Source organism: Lygodium microphyllum, chromosome 7 (genome assembly GCF_053477565.2).
Source record: "Lygodium microphyllum isolate KBCC chromosome 7, Lygodium_microphyllum_v1.1.10, whole genome shotgun sequence".
NCBI classification, from domain to species: Eukaryota; Viridiplantae; Streptophyta; class Polypodiopsida; order Schizaeales; family Lygodiaceae; genus Lygodium; species Lygodium microphyllum.
The window spans coordinates 95856995-95880689 of NC_141141.1; positions in this window are offsets into that span (position 1 = coordinate 95856995).

The window sequence follows — 23695 nt, forward strand, 5'->3', positions numbered from 1 at the left end:
AACAAGTTGTGGGCAGCCATAGCTCACACCTCTTGGAGCTTCCTTCACCTGGATCTTGCTTCCAGCCTATCAAGGCTTACTGAGGCTTGGTGTAGGTCTTCTTTGGCCCTCATTTGTGTCCCCTTTTGGCCCCATTGTTGACGTGCGGGACAGCAAACCCCCGCAGCCAACTCATGTTTTTTTTTACGCCTGTTTCAAAATTTGGCCCAAAAAATCACTCTTTTTGTCATATCTCGGGCATTCGGAACCCGATTCAGAATCTGGCCCAAAAAATTACTCTTTTTGTCATATCTCGGGCATTCGGAACCTGATTCAGGCAAGGTAAGAGTCTAAGTTGGGGTTTTAGCACGCTCCAGACGCGATGATGATGTCAGATTTGCCAAATTCTGATGACAAAATATTCTACAACAGATTTCAGGTCTGAGACAGCATGTATTTGTATGCCTATGCTTGTTTGGGCATGACTACATAGCCGGTTTGATGCCTATTGCATCCTGATTGATTGGGGGATTGAAGCTACATGTAATGCTATGATTTTGGCCTGATTTTGGGGCTGAAAATACACAGTTTATAATAGTAAATACATGCTGAATACTCTTGGACTGAAGCTATCTTTCATGCTTTGATATATGCCTATTGGTTCCGAATGTATGTCTTGGGTTATGCTATGATGTATTGATCATCGAGGGACGACTTTGAGCTTGTCATTGAATCTGGATGCTTTTGGAATCTTGGGCTTATTTCAGCCCGCACTTATTGACATTGGTATATGCTTTGACAGTGATGCTTCTTGGATTTATGCATACCCGTTGCCTATGGCTTGATGCTCATGTCACGGTTGATTACCCTATGCATACGTTGAGCTTGAGTGCTCATTGAAGCTCCACCTTGGATGCATTTTGGATTATCTAGAGTAGTCTTGGATGTTAGTTGGCTTGTCAGAGTTTGGATTGGGATGTATTTGATGTCTTACATGCTTACGGATGCTACATACAAATGCTCTACTGCCTACATGTTCGGGATGTACTATTGATGTATTGTCTTGGACTGATGTCATTCGCACTGTGTCTTTCCTTGGCTTGAGCTCTTGAGCTCGTAGATACGACTTTTGTGCCAATGGGAGCATTCTTGAATGCTTATCAGACATTGAGCAGGTGATACTTTTATGCATTGAGCCGTTACATGCCATTGAGCAGTTACAAACATTTGAGACTTTGGGACTTCTTACCTTTTGGGATGATACATCATATGTATTGGTTCACTGTATGCTTATGAGCTGAGTCTCTGTTTTGGATCCGTATCTTTGTGAACTGACACCTACTTGTGTCAAGTTTTGAGTGGCAGGAACACTTTGCCGTGTTGATTGGGGGGGTGTGCCTACTCACTGGAAGATGTTTGTATGACATACTTGGGTGTTAGATTCATGCTTAATCGACTGTCATATACTTATGCTATGCCCGCATGATGTCGGATTTGGTCTTGGCATATCTGATTTCCTTGGGATCCGATTTTGGCACTGTTAGCTCTCTTTTACTGAAATCTAATTACAGCAAGCATATATGTATGGATTGGACATGGATTTTTCATCTTGAAACACTTTGAAATGATGTACTTTCACTAGTAATTGGTGGGCATCAGCTTTGGTTCCACTTTCCTTGCCATTTTTCCTTAATTTTGGTGATTTTTTAGTCATTTTTCGCAGTAAACAATAAGCAATTTTGAGCTTTCTACAGTCTTCCAGCCTACATTATGGCGAGTTCGTCCACTGATCATGCTATTTTCAACATCACTAAGCTTGATGGTACGAACTACTCTTATTGGAAGAGCCAGATTTGGCAAGTGTTGGTGCAGAAATTGCAGATCAAACCTTTGAAGTTAAGCGGGCATCCGCTTGCAACTATGCCAGATATGAGGAATGGCTTGAGCTTGATGAGTTATACAAGTCTACCATTGTATTGTCTCTCACAGAACAGGTTCACTACAATGTATTTGAGGAAGAACAGAGTGCATGGCAATTGTGGGATAAAATTAATAATCTCTATTACAAGAAAAGTCCAGCGAGTCAAATTTATTGGCTGAAGCAACTTATGGATCTGCGCATGAAGGAGAATCTGAGTATGTCTGCTTACTTGAGCTAGTTCCATGCTATACTCAAGAACTTGACTTCGCAGGACATCACTTTTGCAGAAGATGTCACTCCACTTTTCTTGCTTGGTACTCTTAATGAGTCATGGGATGTATTCCGCACTGCATTATGTGCCTCTACTGCTACCTTGAAATTATATGATGTTGAGAGTGCTCTTCTACAGGAAGAGGTTAACTGTAAGAATTTGGATGCCTCTCGTGTGTCTCATGCTATGACAGTTAGAGGCAGGAATGATGGATATGGAAAGCATGATAGTGGCAGTGGCCGTGGACGAGATTCTCAAAAATCTCAGTCCAAGTCTCGTGGGAAGTCACATAGCAAATCCCGTGGTAGGAATGCAGATGTTACTTGTCGCCATTGTGGGAAAAGGGCCATATTACACCCCAATGCCATGAATTAAGCAATGAAAGGTGCAAAGATAAGGGGAAAGACAAAGTGCAAGATAAGTCTTATGATCGCAGCATAGTGCTGACAAAGTCCAGTGTTAAAATTGAAGAGATCAATGTTATGCAACCTGAGGATGTTGATGATGATGATTATATCCTTGCAGCTTCTTCTAGTGCTTCGTAGATGACAGAGATACACTCTATGTATGCACAGTGTTGGCTCTTGGACTTAGGTGCATCCTTTCATGTGACACCTTGCCAAGAGTGGTTTCATTCATACCGTATTGTTTCGGGTACTATGCGCTTGGGTGATGATAGCTCTCTTGATATTGTGGGCATTGGTGATGTTAGGCTGCAGTTTCCTTCTGGCAGCAGTTTTGTTATGTAGGATGTACGTCATGTACCTACTTTGACATGCAGTCTCATGTCAGCTGGATAGCTTGATGACGCAGGTTATCATGTATCTTTTGGAGACTCTGCATGGAAGATCACTCGTGGCACACTTGTGATTGAAAGAGGTGCCAAGGCTGGCAGTCTCTACCCCTTGATTGTATCAGCTTCTTCCCTTGATCATGTTTTGTTTGTGGGTTCTATCCCACATGTATCTCTTTGGCATGCCCATTTGGGCCATATGTCTTTGAAGGGAATGAAAATGCTTTCTGGTTTGCAGTACTTATCGCCCCTTCATTATGCATGTTTTGATTCATGTGAGCATTGTCTTTATGGCAGGCAGACTAGGTCTATGCATAAGAAGTCTCGTAGGCCACGCATGAGTGAACCCTTGGCATTGGTACATTCGGATGTCTGTGGGCCCATGCCTTGTTAGTCTATGGGTGGTGCAAAGTATTTTGTTACATTCATAGATGATTTTTCATGGAAAGTTTGGGCTTATCCCATTAAGCTGAAATCTGATGTCTTGGCTGTGTTTCAGAGATGGCTGGCATTGGTTGAGAACTAGTCTAGGTATAGGCTAAAAGACCTAAGGACAAATAATGGGGGTGAGTATGTCTCACGTGATTTTGAGCAATTATGTGATGAGAGGGGTATTAAGCGTCAGTTTACTGCCCCCTATACCCCCCCAGAATGGTTTGGTTGAGTGGATGAATAGAACCATCCAAGAGCATGTACGCAATATGCTTAGTCATGAAAGCCTACCACAGAGCTTTTGGGCTGAGGCTGTGCATGTCATAAACAGATCACCTTCTAGTGGTTTGGATTTCCAGGTTGTAGAGGAGGTATGGACTAGAAAACCCCCCCTCTTATGCGCATCTCCATGTCTTTGGATGTGAGGCATTTTGCCATGTGCCCAGGGATAAGAGAAGTAAGCTGGATCCCAAGAGTGTCACATGCATTTTCCTTGCTTATGGGGATGCAGGCGAGATGAGTTACCGTCTCTGGGATCCGAAAGTGCGAAAAGTCATCCACAGTCATGATGTAGTCTTCCATGAAGACAAGATGCATAGGCAACCTGAGAGAGTTGTTGAGATCCGTAGGGTCATATTTCAGGAGGAGCCGAGAGCTCCCGCACAGCCAGTTGGACAGCCTACAACTGTAGTAGATGCTCATGGTCAAGGCATTGGATAGGCAGCTGCAGTAGATGCTCATGGTCTACTAGAGATAGACGTCCACCATATAGATTTCAGCCCTTGATGCATTATGCCTTGGTTACAGATGCAGGAGAGCCTTTCACTTATAATGAGGCTATGCGCAGGGGTGACAGTCACTCCTAGAAGAGGGCTATGTAGTATGAGATAGACTCCCTGCAAAGAATGACACTTGGGATTTGGTTTCCTTGCCTACGGGCAAGAAGGCTTTGCCATGCAAGTGGGTGTACAAGCTAAAAAGTACCCCTGGACACCCCAAGCCAACATACAAGGCTAGATTGGTAGCAATGGGTTTTAAGCAGTAGCATGGTGTGGACTTCGATGAGGTCTTTTCTCCTATGGTTAAGATGACCACCCTGCGCTTAGTCTTGGCTTTGGTTGCTCAGCTTGACTTGGATGGATGTCAAGACGGCTTTCTTACATGGGGACTTGCATGATGAGATTTATATGGAGTAGCCTAAGGGCTTTCCAGAACTTGGCAGGGAGCACCTAGTGTGCAAATTGAAGAAAAGTCTTTATGGCTTGAAATAGGGACCTAGGGAGTGGTATCATAAGTTCGATGTCTTTATGCAGTCACAGGGCTGCAGCCGAAGTGCTATGGATCCGTGTCTTTACACGAAGAAAGCTCGTGATGGTTCTTTATTGATTTTGGTACTCTATGTGGATGATATGTTGATAGCAGGGAAAGCTCATGATGAGCTAGATGCTCTTAAGGCTCAGCTTAAGAAGAGCTTTGAGATGAAAGATCTGGGACAGGCCGCTCACATACTTGGTATGCACAGTACACGCGACAGACATCAAGGACTCCTCTACTTGTCACAGAGGGAGTACATTCATAAAGTCCTTGAGCGCTTCCGCATGCGGGACGTAAAGCCTATTGGCTGTCCATTGCCTTCTTATGTGAAAGTATCACAGGCTGATTGTCCGCAGACAGAAGAGCAGAAGGCCGAGATGGCCAAGATTCCCTATGCATCCGCGCAGTGGGCAGTCTTATGTATGCCATGATAGCCACTCATCTAGATATTGCCTTTACAGTTGGTGTTGTGGCACGCTATATGGCTACACCTGGCAAGAAGCATTGGGTTGCCGTGAAGGTATCATGAGGTACCTGAAGGGCACTGCAGATATGTGCATATGCTATGGCAGCCAGGATACAGGAGTCGTGGGGTACACTGACTCTGATTATGTAGGACATGCAGATAGTAGGAAGTCCACTTCTGGCTATGTATTCACATATGCTAGAGGTGTTGTTTCTTAGATGTCCAGGGTGCAGAAATGCATGGCCCTTTCTACTACAGAGGCCGAGTATGTTACAGCCACTGAGGCTTGCAAGGAGGCCATTTGGTTGGGTCATTTGATTGTGTTGACCTTGGTATTGATACTATCCCTACACTGCATTTGGATTCTATGAGTGCTATTCAGTTAGCCAAGAATCCAATCTTCCATGCGAAGACGAAACACATTGAGGTGAGGTATCACTTCATACGTGGGGTCGTTGAGGACAAGTCTGTTGACCTTGTCAAGATTTCGACTGACCAAAATCCTACAAATCTGCTCACGAAAAGCCTCTCTACAGAGTGCTTTGCCTTCCTCAGGAGGTTGATGGGCGTGGGATGAGATGACGTCTTTCCTCATCCTGTTGTATATGTGTACATGTTGTACTATCTTTTTATTTTATTTTTCTCTTTTCACTCCTCACTAGGGCAGATTCGCCTTTAAGTGGGAGGTTGTTGGGGGTAAAGGCGCCTCCGCCTAGCTGCCCGTGTATTACTACACTAACAATCACCACCACTGCACACTGCAAGTGGCGAGCGCCCGTCACCGTCACTTTATTCTTTATTCTTTTAGTGACAATTTGAATAAAGAAAGGCCCGGTCACACATTGTGACTGTTGGAGTTCCCATTTCCTCTCTCTCTCTCTCTCTCTCTCTCTCTCTCTCTCTCTCTCTCTCTCTCTCTCTCTCTCTCTCTCTCTCTCTCTCTCTCTCTCTCTCTCTCTCTCTCTCTCTCTCTTGCTCTTGCTCTCCCACCATAGCTCTTGAGTCCAAGCTTTGGTCCTTCTCTCCCTTTCATAAGGCTCCTCATCGTTTAGCTCTTCCACATAGTGGACTAGAGCATCGCTTGAGTTACGTAGGGTCCAGGTGGTCTAGGTATGCATGGGGTTTATCTCTATCCTAGTAATGGTTGATTTGGTGTCATTAGGTGACGAGATAGCCAAAGGGGCTCCCCTTTCAAAAAAAAATTGCAACATATTCTCTAGGTAAGGCTATCCATATAAATGCGAGTACGAGAGTCTCCTCGGTAGTCTACAATGCATGACATCATGACCAAACCTACTACAATTAGCACAAGGTCGGGACCTTGGGTCCTCTGACACTTGGCTAGCAAGTAGTTTTTGCCACAATACACGCATTGGACATGAGGGCGTGTTGGTCATCTCATCATTTCTTGTAATTTGGCTAGCTCCATCTTCATTTCCACTAGCTCCATCCGTGCCCTTTCCTTTATATGAGTACTTGGGCCTGATCTTTCACTTGACATTGAAACTCTCTCAAATTTTCTAGCGTTAGTCTCCTCTCGAGTTGATGAGCTCTTGGAGCTTCTCTCTTTGAGCTAGTTATCCACTCTTATTGCCTCATAAAAGACCCTAGTTAGCGCATCTCACTGCAATCTTGAATTGCCTACCAAGGCCTTGTAGAGTTCCTCACTTCGTATCCCATTGATGAAGATTATGGAGACCGCTCTTTTGGTAGGTCACTCACTAGTTGGGATCCTCTTAAAGAGACTCCGCTCATGGGTGATGTAGTCTCTTATGTCCTCCTTGTCATTCTGCTTAACGTTCATCAGCTGCACCAAAAGGTTATCGAAGTATCTAGGCTCAAAGAATCTCTTAATGAAGAGACTCTTGAGGTTGTTGAAGTCAGTCCACTCAGTAGGGTCCAGGCTCGTGTACCAAGTCCTACCCTTATCCCCTAAATATAGACCGAAAGCTTGTGAGCACTGAGTAATATCAATGAGGCTGTTGGCCTTGCAAACTTGCTCGAACTGCTCTACGAAGCTATATGGGTCATCATTTAGCTGGTACTTGTCTAGTTGCTTAGCCACGAGAGGATTCTTGATTGGCTCTTAGATCCCTAGTTAAAACCCCTAATCCTGCAACGAGGTTGCCATTGCAGTGGCGCTCTATTCTGTTGACAAGTTGTTTAGCAGTCGCTTCATAAGAAGCTCGCTCAATGTGAGATCTCCTTCTGGTGCTCTTTCCCTTTCTGCGTTAGGTTCTGTCCTATTTCTGCTTGCTAGGGTTAGCGCTCATTGAATCTCGCACATTTCTATGTCATGTCGCAAGCTTCCGACTTGCTGTTCATGATTGCAGGCTGCTATGCCCTACAAAGCTTCCCGTGCTAGTCTCCTCTCCTCCTCGAGGTCCGCTATGATATCCTCGGATATCCTACCGTGGTGGTCTATCCGGGTCTGTAGATTGTAATTAGTGACTAGCCACAGGATTTCTATCGGGAAACCGCCTAGGTCAAGCTCTTCGTCACGTACGTGGTTAGTGCCTAGCTCTAACATGTTTGCGGTCTTGTGCTCCACTAGGTTGTTGATGAGATTGATCAAGTCGGGCAGATCCACTCCTCCAATGGTGTTGGTCCTTGCTTGGTCCTACGCTTGGGGTTCTCAATCACCCGACTGCGTTTCACGATCTTCTCCTACTAGTGGGTTCGTTCAGATTGTTAAGTTTGATTGAGTTCCTTATTATTTACAAACACTCCTCAACTTACACTCACTCGATGTGTGTGTGCACATGCTCTCTTCCATGCACCGTGCAAAATCAGGCTTTCAGCTTTTCTTAGGTGCACTTCAAGTGTTGGAAAACAATGTGAGTGTGAATACAAAGTGATACTTGTAGCTTTCACACTCTCATCTACATACTCGGCCAAATAGGGCTTTACGCTCAGTTTACTGGCTGCTTCCTCTAGTCTCTAGGGTCTATGCTACATCATTTAGCTTGCTTAGGGTCAAATGGGGTCTGTTGGTTAGCCTACACTTAGTTTACTAGCTGTTTCCTCTAGTCTCTAGGGTCTGTGCTATATCATTCAGCTTGCTCAGGATCAAATGGGGTCTGTTGGTTAGCCTACGACTCTAAGTGTGTCAAATATGCTAATACGAGTATCAACATTGTGCCTGGCCATTCGATTGCAATTTCTAGGGTCAAATTTGCCTTAAGGATTTTGGTGAATCCTCATGTTGTATGCAGTACTCTCTGTCACCCCAAACACGCTAAATTTGTCAATTTTGATGTGTCAAGATCTAGTTTGATTTTGCAATGTTTGATTTTAGGAAATCAGATGCCCAATTTGACAAGTGTCTTTAGTTGTTTGATTTGATCTGTCTAATTCTAGAATTTTTCGATTATGGGATGTTTGAGTCTAGGAATCGAACAAGTTTTGTCCAATCAAACAAGTCACGTTGGTCCGATTTGAGCATGTTCGATTTCCAAAATCAGACAGGATGGTCCAAGAGTCTGATTTTCAAAATCAGACAAGGTCAAGTCTAATCTGATTGGTCAAGTTATTGGGGTGTCTAAGTGTGTGAGTCCAATTTGCTCGGTCTAATTGGACTGCTCAAGTTGGTCCGAGTGTCAGCCATTCGATTCTCGGAATCAAACGGATGTAGGGCATCCGAGTATCCGATTCTGAGAATCAGACACCTACGGATTGCGCCTGATTTCGTCGAGCACGTAAACAGTGAGGAAGAAAATCTCTTCGCGCCAACAATTTTTTGCCATGCATGCTAGCAAGTTCACGAAAGTCAAAGGAAGGTTTCTACACACCTGATCCAAACAATAAACTCATGTGTCCTTTGATCAATTTGTTGGAAGCACCAAGTCCTACACAAGCTCTCAAGCTCTCTCTCTCTCTCTCTCTCTCTCTCTCTCTCTCTCTCTCTCTCTCTCTCTCTCTCTCTCTCTCTCTCTCTCTACTGTAGAACCTAAAAATGAGGTCTCCCTTTGTGTCACAGGGTCTTAAACTTGAGGCGCGCAACTGCTCAAGCTTGAATTTGTTGGTCCCGGCAACAAAACCCAAATGTAGAGGTGAGCTCACGCTCAACCACCAAGACCCACAGACCACTTATTGTTCAAGTGTTTCAAGCAAACACCTATGGCTATCTCTCACCTAGTTAATGCACCTTCGATCCTACCGGGGTGTAGTGAGCTTACCTTGATGCCCAACCAAGTTGCCTCCTCCCTCAAGCACACTGGCAGCTCCACGATTCATGATGCAAGCTCAAGCAACCTCAAGCCTCCACCTTCAAACTCCATCCTCCATATTCGCGCACAAGACAAGAGAAAAATGGCATAGTGTGAAGAGGTAAGATATGAATTATAAAGGAAGTTGATTCACACTTACATATCAATAAATTTTCTTTAGTTCTTTGAAAGAGAGGATTTTTTTACCAATTGGAGTTGTGGGTTATAGCTATAATTCTATTGCAGGCTTTTCGAGACACCTAAAAGGCTAGTTTGGGCTCTTAGCAAGACATAGTTTTGCTTGAATAAATGTTCTTTCATTCGCATGATCATTGATCATGAAAATTTTAGGTTTTTTTTTACTAAAATTGTAGGTTTTTGCACCAGCCATAGAATCCCCTTCCTCATCTACTCATTTGGTATTGATCAACATCAAGTGGGTGACTAGGCATAGTCTAGCTTGCCTTTTCGATTTTGGAGAGGATGACATGTGCTTGACTTAGTGATCTACTTCTTTATATTGGGTGTCACTGAGCCATCCATAGGGATCCCACTCTAAATTCAAAGGGGGAAGCTTGCAACCTTGCATAATTTCTCGATGATCGCAACCTTGAGTCATAACACTCCATAGTCCATCATAGGAGATTGAGTAATCATCTCTATGGTCCCACAATCTCATGGGATAGACTAATTGCAACTTGGGCAACATTTGGAGCTTGCTAGGATGTCATCATCACTTGTAATAATGAGATCATCTACATTGATGACTAGCACAACCAAGCATGCATTAGTCTTTTTGGTAAATAAAATGTGATCAACTTTGCCAATTCTAAAGCCAAGACTCTACATGCATGCTAGGCTCTCAGAGCTAGTTTTAGCCCATAGAGGGCCCTTTTCAGCTTACACACATAATCTGAATATTGCAAATGACCATATCCTTCAGGCTAATCCATCAAAGCTTCTTCTTCCAATTCACCATTCAGGAATGCATTCTTCACATCCATTTGCTATAATTTCTAGCCCTTTGCTGCAGCCAAAGCAATTACAATTCTGATAGTTGCCATCTTGGAAATCGAGTTGAATGTTTCTTCATAGTCTAAACCATATTTTTGAGCATATTCTTTTGCTACCAACTTGGCCTTGTATCTTTCAATGCTGCCATTAGACTTGCATTTAACTTTATACACCCATTTACAACCAATAGTCTTTTTGCCTTCAGGAAATGCAACCAATTCCCAAGTCTGATTTTTAGCCAGTGCTGTCATTTTCCCATCCATTGCTTTGCACTAGTTCTTATCCAAGATAGCTTCACCAAATGTAGCTGATTCTTTGTTCTCCATGACTTTGGTCATGTATGCATAATGACTTACAAAATATCCATTATATGTGAACCTATCAACCAGGTATCTCACCCTCTGTGAGTCTCTTACATGCGGTGCACTACTTGATTCCCCTCTTTCATGAGGTAGAACAATATGCTTCGCTTAACACCAAGAGTATACACAGATGGAATTCCAAGCTCATTGTCTAGGCTTTCAACTAACTCATATATCCAAAAGTCATCATGCCAAATGCATCATCAAAAACTTTTGCTTGTCCTCTACTAACTTCTCTTTTCTGTTGCTTTCTACATCATTTCTCCCCCTCACTAACATAGTGCTATCAATGGGGATGGTGATACTGCATAGCTATGCAATCTACTAGTCCAAGGAGATATACTAGGAGATACATCACATGTAAGCCTAGACACAGTAGTACTATGCTCTGTAGAGAACAACAGTAGACCCATGATCTGAAGACATATTAGTAGGGATAGCAATAGATGATGCATACCAAGAAGCCATTTCATCAAAGATGACATCTCTGTTGAATAATGTTTATCATGTAGATGGATCAAAGCATTTGTAGACTTTCCACTCCTGAGCATAACCAATGAACATACTCTTGTGCACCTTAGGATCAACTTCCTTCTCTTTTCATCTAGGATATGAATATATGCAATGCAACCAAAAAATGTCAAGTGTCTAATGTCTGGCGTATGCTCATACAATTTTTAATACGGTGTCATTTCACGAATGCTTGCAATTGGGTTTCGATTCAGCACATAGATTGCTATTATAATAGCCTTAGCCCAGTAGTGCACTAGCATGTTCTTCTCATTAACCATTGCACAGGTAGTCTCCATAAGTACCATGTTGTTGAGGGCTGAATTGACTTGTTTTTTTGGCTAATTTTTGTTGTTTTTGTGAGATGAATGGTTGTTTTGTGAATTTATTGATTGATTTTTTATGTGTTGGAAGTTTTTTGGAATGTGTTGGGATGGTTTGAGTATTGTTTAGAAGTTTGTGATGGTTTTTGGTTGAGATATGATGTTTTGATAGGTTTTGTGATGTGTATATTTGATTCTGATATGGTCTATTTTGCATCTATTTTAGTTTGATTTCTTTCTATTTGTGAGGTTGAGATTGTGAATGAGCCTTTTGAGGAGTGATTGAGAGTGTGTTGGAAAAATTTTAATAATTTAAAGTGTCTTTGGTTTGAGCTATATAATTTTTATGCCTTCTGTTGACCTTCTATAGTGTTTTGTAGAGCTTCTATATCTATTCTATAAGCCTTTATTTGCTTCTGTATATGTTCTAATGGATGGATGTTTAGCTTGGGAAATGTTTTGCAATCTTTAAACAGGAATAACACAAGCTTGAAATGTCTTAAAGAAGTAGAAGAAGTAGCTGAAGAAGACTTGAAGTGAAGACTAAAGTGATAGTGACAGTATTGGGCTTCCAAGGGACACTGTAGTGGCTTTGGTGACTCTTCATATTATACATATCTCTTAGGAGGGGTATTCACAACCAAGAGAGGATTATTGAGAGTAATCCTTAGTTATTCTAATGTACTATTGAGAGAGATCATATGTGAGAGAGATAGAATATGAGAGATAGCCACTTTTTTATGAGAAACATTGTATCTACATGAGAGAAAGACTATGAAGACTATGAAGATAATGAATTATGAATACTATGTGATGAATTCCATTCAAACTTGATATTTCCTTTGTATCATTGGAGCTACAACTGCACAACCTGAGACTACTAATGCAAAACAAGCACCCTAGGAGACTGCCCTCAATGTGTGAATGTAGAAGTGCATGCTTACCAAGATGAGTTTCTTCCACAAACATTTCCTTGGCAAGTTTAGGATACTTGGTCTGGACCATCCCCTCCAAACATTTCTAGTATGAGAAGTCAATTTTTGATCCACGTGAGTGCACCACAAAGAAGCACCATGCATCAAGATCTAGATGTTTGTCAATAATCATGTAATCTACTCCACCAACAAACTTTGTCTTTTTGGGAATGATATAGTTAGACTTTGTTATGCACTATAGTAGTTTCGTGTTCTTCTTTCATCCTATCACCATCTTCGTAACTACTACAAAGAAGGACATGATTCATCAACTAATGCACTTCACTTATCTCACAAATTTTTTGCAATGAAAATACATTTCTTAATCAATGATAAGTTGATCGCCACACCTATTCTGCTAGAAGGATGGGTTTCTAGTCCCCCCAACCTCCTTTTTCATGAGTCAATGGAATTGGTGATTTCAAATTACACTCAAATGATGTATCATGCTTAGTTAGAGTTCCAATTGACTGGAGCTTCCTCACCTTGGCAATCACAAAGAGGTTTTCCTCTAGGAGCTAGTGAGTAATGCAAGTGATGCTCTTGATAAGATTCTAATTTTGAGTGCAATCAATTCTCAATTACTTGGCTCAAATACTGAGTCAGCAATCAGGATCCGATCTATTTCTAGTGAGGGCATTCTGATAATTAAGGATTCTGGCATTGGTATGACCAAGGAAGAGCTTATAAACAATCTTGGAACTATTGCTTGCTCAAAATGGAGCTGCAAACTTTTTGAAAGTGCTCAAGGAAAACAAAGACTATATGGTTGGAGATAGCAACTTGATTGACAGTTTTAAGGCTTTTCCAGAACACAGTTGTTTGATAGCAACCTGATTGGAAATTTCAAGGCTTCTCCTTAACACAATTATTTTATGGCTTACTTGTGTTATTGCGGGTGCATGAGGCACTAGACTTAAACCTGTATTTCGTGGCTATTAGTCATTTCGGCTTGCAAAAGAAACTCAATTAGAAAATCCTATGTAGCCTCCTAGATATCTTGTCCATCTAAAACTATTGACAGAAGGCCTATCACAAATCTCCCTACGAAGTCTCAAAAGTGAATCTTTGGAATTGCATTGTTAAAGGCCCTCATTTCCTTTCCAATCTCCCTTAAACATCTCGCACCCTATGAAAACTATCTCTTTTTTTTGGGTGGCTTGGTATTCTTAATAGGCTTTGCGGATTGCTTGATCTTTTGAGGTAGCTATCTTAGATCAACCCTATTGTAGTTGTGCCTTTGTTCTTTCCATACAGATGATAGTATTCAACTATACAACAATGAAAATTTCCATTTATAAACATCAAACGACAAAAACCAAGCCAAAATAGACAACAAAATCAACCATTGCACATTTTCAATAAGAAACATCAAACAACTCATTATAATCTAAGAGTGTCTTATGAAATTCAAATAGCAAGGAGTTGTAAGGAGAGGTAGAAGTTGAAATTGCATTTCATAAGACACATTTCTCCTAATGTCTTATGAAACACAAAAATAATGGTAGAGTGCACACAAAATGGTCCCAAGTTGCTTCTCATAAGAAGCTCTTTTTTTGTAAGAAAAAACTAACATGTATTTCAAAAGAAATCTCTCATTGAATAGTAGTTCATCCTTGTCTTATGAAACATGAAATCATGGCAACTAGTATAATGCATACTCCAAATTTATTTTTCATAAGATGAGTTTAAAGTGAAATTGCAAAACATAAATTTTTTTGCATACAAAAAAAGAAAATCCATTTGCATAGACCAAATTAGTTTTTTTTTTTTTTTTGCATACAAAGAAATCAAACATTGATCTTCCTTTATGCAGAGAATGAAAGGATAGGAGTTAATAAGCAACATATCTTTCAATCCTTGTGTTTTTTGCCTTAGCAACTTTGAACCTAGAACCTTGGACAAAAGGACAAGGAAAGCTTGGACAAAAGGAGTGTTGAGTTGTAGTCCACAAAAAGACTCGAGAGATATTAGAAGAGGAGACCCAAAGCTTGGAAGGATCTTCGAAGTGACGTAGGAAAAGGTAGAATGATTTGTGCTCAAAAGTTGCTTTGAGCTTGTCAACTTTAGCTTGCATTCAAAAATTCATAGTAAATATTCATGCACTCAAAAATATGGTAAAACATTTACACTACTGTAGGACAAGTTTTTTCTTTTAGTTGATCATTGCATGCACAATTTTTAATATATCATTAATTGGTTGCACTGTTTCATTGGAATATATCTCAAAAAAGGAGAGAGAAGCTCATTTTTTTCACACAAATGGCTTTAATAACCAAAAGGGACATAAGTCCCGTGGCTAATGGCCAAATTTATGGTTTTCTCTTTAAGCTGCCCCTTTTTCTTTTGTGGTCATTTTTTCCAACATCTTTGTTATTTTCAACCATCAGCATTTGTCTCTCTAGAGCCTTCAAGTCAATGCATGAAAATCTTAAAACTCTTCCTAGACAATCTCTTTTCTTTTTCTTTTTCTTTTGGCCAAAAATTAAAATCCTTTCTTAATGAAGATTGTATAGAAAACATTCTTTTCAGATTATAAATATAGATTATTAAGGAAGATTTTCAAATCATTGCAAGTGAGTTGCTTTGCATTGCTTATCCAAATCTGTTATTTCTTTGACCAAGTACAAAAGTAAATGATTTTTTTTATCAAATGCAATATGTTATTTGGTTGGTCAAATGTAAAGTGAATGGATTTTTTTTTATGGGATCTCATTTAGATTTGTACTACCAATTTCATTGTAGAATTTTTTTATTTTCCAAAATATGGATAGCTTGTCTCATAAAATGCAATTTCAATACACAAGTGCCAAAAGGTCCTTGCACTGTTTTCACATTTCATGAGACATATTACAAAAATTCTCATCAAGCTTTTTTCTTCCAAGACAAAAGCAAATAGTCACACTTTAGAACAACAATGATAAAGAGGACGCTCTCTTTGGAAAGCTCGGAGTGGGTGTTCATTGAGGAGACAAGTTGATAGAATGTTTGATTTTCTTCACAAAATAGCAAACTCTTCAAGGTTCGGCTCCATCAGGGGTATACTTAATGTTCCTTTCAATTTGAAAGAGCTCATGGGAATAATCTTGCTGAGAAGCTTAAGGTCATGGTATTATAATTGATGGTTATGTGCAGTACATTGGTGTAATTGAAGCAACCAATGCTTCTATGACAACTCTTATTAGTAGGTGGAATCTTATTAAAGGAGGAGTTCAAAAAGCATGAGGTGAATTGCCCTCATCAAAAGGATAAACAACAATGTCTCTTGATTGACAAGGGCATAGGATTTCTTATTTTCCTTCAATATATGGAAGATTCTTCTTTAGATACATTGCAAGGGATTGCCCACTAATGAAGACAATATAAAATCTCCTTCTGAGGAGAAGCCAAACAATTCAATAAATCTTTATGATAAGAACCATATTGAAGAATATGAAAACCTCAAGTTATGTAATATATTTTAAAGATTTTTATTTGGAAAAATGTTAATGTTTTATTAGACTTAATAGATAAGTGACTTTAAGATTTTCACATGTTGACAAAGGTTTTTTTTTTTGCTTGGTATGGAGATTGAAATCAAAGACCACCTTGTCAACTTTCTTGGAAGAGCCAAGGGCTCTTGGCCATTAAAGCTTAGAGCCTTGGCCACTACATTGGAAGCTTCAATAATTAAACTATTGCAATTCACCATATTGAATTGCCAAGCTCTCCAAATTTACCAATAGTGGCCTTAAAAGCTATTTCCAAAGTGATTGGATCTCAAGCTTTCCATAGAGGAGTGGACAATATAATTTTGGTGGAGAAGCAAGAAGCCATGAGAGTTTTTGGCTATATCCCAATTATAGTGGATTTAGTGCAAGATATTTTGAAGTTCTAAGCTCCTGCTTACTCTTTCATATGGGAGATGCAAAAGATTTGAAGCTCCTTCAAGGCTATAGGAAATAAGAGTTCTTGAAATGTATAGACCTTATTGAGTGGCATGAAACCAAAGACTCCTCTACAACAGAATAGACTAAAAAATATTAAAGGTTCAAGGGCTCCTTGAAACCCATCTTTTGCTTTCTCTTTTCCTAGTTTGTGGCCATAATTGTATAACCCATGCTACACACTTGACCAACAAAGGAATTTAGTTAGAAATAATATTTAAGTAGATAATAGAGACATACGAGAATGCAAGCTTCTTACCATATAGTGAGTAAAGTGTTGATTACCCTAGGCTTGTATGATTGTATTTTTGAAAAGGTGTAATTGGTCTTTTAAGTTTTTGAGATCACCATCTTTCCATTTAAATTTATGGTAATAAAAAAAGATTTTTTTTAGTGTTTCCCAAACTTTGGCTTTTCTATTTTGAGGCTATCAATTATCAAGATGATCCTTCATTGCATTATGGAAGGATTTCCATTGATTGTATTTAATAGTTGAACCACTGTTTTTAGGGTTTATATTGTCGAGTTTTCCATGAAAGCTGAAGAATTATCCTATTATTGGCCTTTAATCACATGAAGTATTGAAGTTTGATTAAAACCAAATAGAACATATCAAAATCCTTTGTATCTACTTTAAAACTCCTAAACACAAGATATTGTGTTCATATTGAACACTAAATGACATTAAATCACTATATGGACTTGATGAAAGTGCTCTATTCATCAAGGTAACAGAGACCCTTTCTAGTTTTCTACACTTCAAAATCTCACTTTCATCGAGCTGAATCACAAACCTAGCTATTCCTTGTGCCTCTTCTAGAGACGAATCATACAATCCAATCATCAAATGTTGCAGGGTAGGCCTTGAAACTACTTTTGAAGCTAGTCTTTATATAGAAAGGCTCACTCCATCACTTTACCATTAACGCTTTATTTGATAGTCTTAACCATGGATGGTCTTGAAAGTAAAAAATTATCTGCCTAGCTTTATTTTATATTTAATTGCGTTAGCTTAAAAAATGTTATATCTACATCTCAACTAATTTTGATACTATCTAAAATCTTTTGTACTAGCTCAATATCCAAAGAATCATGCTTAATGAAGGATTCCAAGTACTCTCTTTTCTTTTTTGAATTTGTTCCTCTCAAGAGTGTCCTTGGGGACTACTAAGGGCAGAAGGTAATAATAAGACTAAGATGTCTATGAAGCATCTCTTTCACTTGATTTTTATGGAATCTTTGGGGTATAACCTTCCATCCCCAACCAAAGATCAAGATTCTTTTTTCCTTCAAATCCGAGCACCTGTTTCATGAAATCTAAAATAGTGTTAGATTTTTTCCTTTTCCTAATCGATTTGTACTCACTCTCTAGCTCCATGCAAAGATGATAAAGAGATCTTTTACTAGCACTACAAATATAAGTGGGTGGTTGATCCATAGCTAAAATTGTGATCTAAAGATTCCTATGGAAAAAACTGTGTGAATTCAAAGAAGAAGAATGAGGAAGAAACTAGTAATGACGAGAAGAAGAAAAGAAGACAATGAGAATGGAGGGAGGGAATCCAAAATTATTTTTTAAATCAAATTGAGTATTAACTTTCACTTTTATGAAGAGAAGATCGGATCTTTATTGGAACAATCATTGTCAACTCAATGGATATCTAGATTTCTAGGTTGATGTAAGCCACATGAATGTGATGATAGTGACTTTTAATTATTTTATATATGTTTATTTATCAAAAAATGATTAAAAAACCAAAAAATGTGTTTTTCCCTAAGTATTTTCTCTTTCTAGGATATCTTACAAGGCTTTTTTGAGACCTCAAACTCCCCTAATGTCTCTCTTTTGATTTTGCATTGCTCCCCTAACTCCTCATGTCCCGTTTTTTTTCATTGCTCTCATTTAAAACAGCCAATTCTTTCTTCAAACTAAAGAATTCTCTTTTCTTTTATTGTCGATATGCTACTTGAGTTTTGTTCTCTCTTTTTAGTATTGCTAGTCATGCCTTCCTTTCTTCATCTAGCCGATCTCTCTACTCTTCTAGCCCCTTTACAACTCTTCAAAACCTTGTATTGGGCTTAATGTGGCCATAGGCATGGAAGTTGATGATCCTTCCACCCTAGGTATTTTTAATGCTTTTTCTCTAAATTTTGCATATGATCTCTTGGTGCTTCTAGTTGTAGCCTCTTTATATCTTGCCTAAAAAAGTGCGACAACTTACATTACTAGGTCATAGACCCTATTCTCTAGCACACTTCTAGCCATATCTTCTACTGTAGGGACCGTGATGGAAGGTGTGGTTGTTATAATTGGTAGAAGAGGTTATCAAAGCCTTGTCTTTGCCTATGATTGGTAGCCTTAGTGAAGATCGTGTTGTGCTAGTATCTGCTTCTAATGAGCTTCCCAAGCTGATGCTCATTAATGCTAATACTTCAATCCTTAAGGGTTGTTTGATTGATCCTTTCATGGCCAAGGATATGTACTCCTCTTCTTGTTTCCTAAGGTGCTCCTCCTCTTTGTACTACATTAGCCTCCATTCCTCTTCTTCCTTTATTGTTACTTTCTTATCTCTTTCTAATTCTTTCTCTTTTTTAGATGTGTCCTTTCGTCATTTGATCAATACTTTAATAATAAACTTTCATGTACCTTCATTATTAAGGGTGGCTAATTTTGGCACTTCTGATTGTGCTTTGGTTGTTGCTATGAGGTTTCTAGACTTACCTGTCATTAATAGTGGAAACTTTTACTTCTCAATTTTCATGATTTTCCCAGTGTGCTTGAGATTGAAGAATAGCTATTGTTGGCTCTGGTTGATTCACTTCCTCTTCCCTGGCTGGGGCTTGTCTTGGGATCTAGATTAAAGCCTTCCTACTAAGTCCTTGTTGACTCTTGAGCTTTTGTCACATTTCCACAAGTCTTCGAGCAATTTTCTCTGGTTCTAGTTGCTGGTTCTAGTTGCAATCTCCTGATTTCTTGATCCCCTAGGTCTCCTAAGGATTCAAGCTTTGATATTCTTGTATATGTGGAGGATACCTCCGGTATTGACATGTTTGGGGGTTTCTACGATGCATGTTTCTCTCCTATTTATGGACCCTTGATGACTTCTTGTATGATGCCATTAACACACCTCCAAATCTTAGTTGTAGCTTTTTCCTCTCTACTTCTCTGCTTATTGCTACTAACATGGTTCTAGATCTTTCAAAGTCTTGTGCACCATACCCAAGCATCTTGGATGTATCATGGATGGTCATTATTATAACAAAGGCATTGAGGTTCTTGTTATCCATTGCCAATTCAACTACACTTTTTAGCATTGCCGCTTAGATCCTACTCATCATGGAGATGTGCTTATTGTCGAAAAATAAAGCATGTATTCATTTTTCCTATAGCTTCACACCCAGCTTTGGGATATCCACCAAGCTTACACAATCATTGGTGAACACCTTATATTTGTCCATCCCCAGCATTGCATAGACCTCCCTTTTTATGTCTCTTCTCCTTTTTGTCCCACAAGCCCTTCATTGGATTTTATGACGATTATGGCATCCCATTGAGGAATTTCATTGAATTTTTTATGGATATGGTCGAGCAACAAGGCCTCCATGACACAATCATATGTGCCTAAGCTAGCTCTTTGAGCAAGGAGACCATGGTGAACCTCAGAGGTGGATTCTATAGGCACAAAGCTACTTAGCAAGCCTCTGTATATGATTTTGAGTCTCTAGTCAACATCCAAATAGCTTTCCATGTCTATAAGTGACACAAATGCCCCAACTCTGATGAGCTTGCTCCCACCGTCACAACATTAGAAGGAGCATAAGTATGTAAGTTTTATTTCACAAACCACATTTCTATTATGCAAGGGGCTATGATATAATGTAGGCTTTGAGTGGTTTGAGAGATCAGAGATTCTCGATTTGTCTTATGCTAATGGGTTAGTAGTTATTAGAGGCAAGTTGTTGATTTACCTATCAATGTGCTACCATCCTTTTACATTTTATAAGCACCTCATCATAAGTAAGCTTTTGTGTGTTTTTGCCAATACCTTGTGTCTACAAAATATGGTTGACCATATGGATTTATTTTATTTAGCCTTTGATAGAAACCTTATAATGATTCCTTGGGAAATGAAATATTTGAGCATTTCTCTTTTGGGTTTGGCCTACCATATTTTGTGTGTTGCATTAGCATTGTGTTGTGTATGTTGTGCTAGACATAAACAAAGCTTGTCATGAAAGGGTGGGATGCATGAACATAGAAAGTGGAAAAAAAGAAAGTGATATGAATTATTCCTATAATTTAAAAGAATGCTTGAATTTTGCTTGTCTTTTCTTTGTGATGACTATCAATTTAGATCAAAGAAGGTTTCCCTATGCTCAAGAGTTTAATGGGTGCTTTTCCATACCAATACTACTTTGTGATTTCATTCCTTGTGCATGGTGAATGACATGTTGGTTCATTGTCATAGTCACAAAGTAGTGACCAACAAAGGGCAAATAGAAGCTTCATAGCCATAGTTATATCTCAAGGTTGGATATTCTTTTACAAATATTTTTTGACTTATTCAAAGCTATATTTTTAGTACTTGATCTTTTAGTACAAAACAAAATAGAACAATACAATACATATCTTTTTCATATGGGGAAATTGTGCTTTTCTCTATCATTATGAAGAAATGAAGAGACTTGTACCATAGCTCTTCGCCAATTATAATGCCAAAGCAATTGCCTTTTAAATTTTCCTAATTTCCTTTGATGGCAACTGCTTTACAACTTATGCACATCTTAAATTAAGTAACTTTTATGTGGGTTGATTATCTCCAAGCATAAGAAGTGAACGTGGATAAAATATTCACAACTGCATTTAAAATAAGAATTTTCTTAGAAGCTTGATTGCTCGTGCCTTACGAGTTTTCAGTAAAGTTTATTCTAAAAATTGAAAATAGTGCTAGTCCACAAAAATACACAAATAAGTAAGAGAAGCTAAATCATTTCTAAGGGTAGATAGTCTTCAAGTATATTATTTGAGATGTGCATGCCATAAAGAATGATCAACAACATTCATGGCCTTGAAATAATTGGTAACTTGTGTGATCTATAATAAATTGATGAAAAACAATAATAAATCCTTTTGATGAAAAATCAACTAAATTCATGGCATAGCCAAGTGATCATAATTCACCATGCCCTTACACATCCACTCAATATATCACAACATTAGCATGAGAAAAATATATCATTTAAATCATATTCGATCATATTACAAGCATAATCATGAATAGGAATCAATTAGCCAAAAATAAGAAATCAAGAAACATACCACAAGCATCTTGACTAAGGAATTGGTATAAAATAACTCCTAATGCACATAAATGTTAGTATTAGTCAATATGTATATTGTGTAATCACCTACTAGTAGTATCACCCACTTAGTAACAAATGTCACACCCAAGAAGGATAACTCATCACATCCCCACTCAAGGAAGAAAGATCTAAACCACTCATCCCTCAACATCAAAGAAGAACAATTTAAGGCACTCATCCCCTTGCATAGGTCTCTCTTTACAACACATTGTTCAAGAAGAATGTTGTGCAAGGTATTAATAGACCTAATAAATGATGGCCACACAATTGTAAGTATGTAAGCTTTCCCTAGATAGTGTGAGCTCCCCACATGGAAATTATTCATTGACCTCTTAGGGTTAAAATTAGATATTTGAAACAAACACTTGATCATAAATAATTCAAGGGCTGTGATGTGCATCAAAAAATACAATCCTCTATCACGTCCATTAGAAATCATATCAAAAATGACAATGTTGATAAGATACATATTTTTTTGTAAGTGTCCGTCTGAAAGTTACTTATCAATCACAATTAAAGTACATTTGTGCAAGTATTAAATTAGTCACAATGCCTTAAGAGCTACTCTCATGTGTCCATTGAAGTTAAGTACCTATTTGCTCTTAAAAGTTGCTAAGATTATGGGCTCAATGGTAGTAAAACTACACATTGGATCATAAACATAGAATGGATGCTTCCTAGCAAAGACCTTAGATTTAGAATCAATCATTCATCGTGCAAGTATACACCACACCTATCCTCAAGGAATCATTAAGCAAAATCAAATAACTTATTCCTTTGATGCTTCATATTCTACTTTGACAAAAACATTAGCAATTATCCCACAACCCTCGAATATTTGATACTTGATATGATACTTGCCAACTTTAGTCGTATTGAACAAAAAAACATGCACCCAAATGATCAAGATATTTCGATCAAACATTTCTAAAGGCTAAGACCCCTTAATGTATGAAAAGCCACGGATTTAAAAAGATGATCAAAAATGTTCAAGATAGCCTTTTACGGTGATCCCAAGGCTTCCAATGGATCTCAAAATAACAAGGTCTTTCTAGTGAATCTCCTAGAAAGAGAGACTCTTAAGAGGTTTTTGTTAGTTGTACTCATTGACTCATGAACAAAACTACAAAGCAAAACTCTCCTACATGAAATGCTAGTGAAAAAGTATTCACATAAAAATTGAACTATCAAATGTTTGATTTATGCACCATGAGAAATAGATGCATCATGACACTAACCTACATGCACGAAGACAAAATTGGTGATGGTTCTCTTTGTAAATTATGCATATTGAAACAAAGGAATCTTTAAAAGTCGTCAATCTAGAATACACGTTACAAACACTTGTTTCCATGTCTTCCCTTTGCTCAAAGGAATCTTATTGTGTTGCTCTATAGAACACATACTAAGTTGTCAATGACTTTGCCCTTACAATTTCCATGGAGTATGTAGAAGAAGCCATATCACCTTCAAATGTTATATATAGTTATTTCAGCCATATGGTTAAATGTTATGTCCAATGCAATGGAGTATATCCTAACTGCTCAGTTTGTTTCTCTTGTGAAGATTACAATCCAAGCACTCCAGCTTCTTAAGAAAAAAACCGCAAAAACTTATTTCCATGTCTCCTTTTCTCAAAGAAATTGTGTTGCATTGCTCTTATGGTATAAAGATTACACATACATGTTTCTACATCTCATTTGCCCTTTGAATTTTTGCCTACTATGTAGAAGCCACATCACCTTCAAAAATCTTAAATAGTTATTTGGACTTGGCCGAATCCTCTATTCAGTACAGTGGAGTCATATCTGAATTGCTTGATTTGTTTTCCTAAGGTT